This window comes from Corvus brachyrhynchos, unplaced genomic scaffold (assembly GCF_000691975.1).
Source record: "Corvus brachyrhynchos isolate BGI_N302 unplaced genomic scaffold, ASM69197v1 scaffold126, whole genome shotgun sequence".
NCBI lineage: Eukaryota > Metazoa > Chordata > Aves > Passeriformes > Corvidae > Corvus > Corvus brachyrhynchos.
Genome location: NW_008239283.1, coordinates 7,746,370 through 7,748,199, shown reverse-complemented (window position 1 = coordinate 7,748,199; position 1,830 = coordinate 7,746,370).

The following is a 1,830-nucleotide window of genomic DNA, read 5'->3' as shown; positions in this document are numbered from 1 at the left end:
GGAGTCTGAGACTCAGATCAGACTCCTATTCATCAGTACAGGCATTCAAGTGCTAAATGATTTGCAATAAAACTTGTAATTAAAGCTCTAACAGTTTTTCTAGTGTGAAAGACTTTTTTTCTCTGAGAACATTTGAAATAATTTTCTTTATTTCTACAGAACTGAGCACACGAATGAGCTAGTTATTCATGGAACTATGGCTTTTAATAAGGTAATCTCATTAAGGAAAATGTAATGATAGGTTGAAAACAATTAATCAAAGAGATCTAAAAACAAATGCTTAGCAAAAAAAATTATATGCTTTCATTATAGTTTGAAAACAGCCTAAGCACTAACAGATTGGCTGTTGTTAACACACCTCTACCTGAGGCCTTTAGCTGGACAAATGGTTGTTGGAAAGCCCTTTTCCTCTGAACACATAATCTTTGTCTGAGGTATCAGCTTTGTCCAGAACTCATTTGGCTTCAATAAAGCTGAATAACAAATGTTAGCATTTTAATGCATGTAACATCATCTGCTTTTAACGTGGCTATGCATGTGTGCAGTCTAGAGAGAAGGGACAGTAGGACTGTGAAATTATATATTGTATCAAAGGATGTCCAGTGCTCCATTGCCAGTACTGAACTATGGAATATCAGTACTGATAAAAACTGAAACTTTGAGGAAATTTATTTACAACTGAGCAAACTTGAAGTGATGCCACTAGTCCCCAAAATGACCTTTACACTTTGATGAGAAATTATGCCATATCCCAAATATGCCTTGGATTGGAAACACCCAAGGGCATTACATCTGCACTACTGTTTTAATTAGAGTTGATGTTTCCAAAGAAACAACATACCTTGTGCCTGCTAGAGCTAACTGGAATCCTTTGTCAGTCCAGGCATGCTTAAACTGAAAACAAAGGCATTCTAGCAACTGACTTTTGGAAATAAAAGTGGAGAGGAGAAGCCCAAAAGCGATAGAATGTAAATTGTGAGGACACCTAACTGTAAAGGTGGCCTTCAGGTGTTCCAGTGACTCAGCCATCCTGGAAGTGGAAAGACGGACCATGTCACCAGTCCTGGTGTCCGCTGCTGTCAGTTGTGCAGAAGGTTTTTTCCTCCTTTATCTGCAAAAGGGATTTTCTTCCTATTTCATCTGATTCTCTCCCTCTCTCTCCCTCACTTTCTCTCTTCCTCTCTCTCTCACGTCTGTTTTAGTCCCAGTCCGACTTTCACTGCCACTCACTGTCACTGTAATAAGTTGGGCCCAAGCCCTTTCCTTGAGAAATGAGGGAAGCAATGCTATTCCTATCTAATGAGATAGGCAGCACTATTTTCCCTTGCACCTTTAGAGCATTCATTCATGCTTAAATGATTCCAGATGATCAGAATTAACCAGGAGAGCTAAAAAGCTCCAAAAGTCATATAACAAAGCAAGTTTTTGTTGTATGTATGTCTCACAAAACTTACAGACTTCACTGCGCTCTGAGCTCTTCAGGAGAATTGCACATCCAATGTAATGATGCCAGCAGCATGTTCAGCATTAGAGCTCAGGGGTGCAGGAGAAAGGCTTTTCCCAGGATAGCTCCAGCTGAATTTCATGGAAATTTTTCCTGAGATCAGGACTATCACAGTCACCACTTCCACCTTCTACAGATACCTAGGGTATCTTTTAAGCTTTCACCAAAACATAGAAATTAGTTGAAAGGAAAATAAATAGGACAAGAGCATGATTTCCTCCAATGTGTTTGGTACATCCAAGGGTAGGCAATCGCTGACAGAATCCTGCTGCCATACAAACAATACAATCACATATGGGAAAAGTGCTTATGAAAAATCCTGCTGA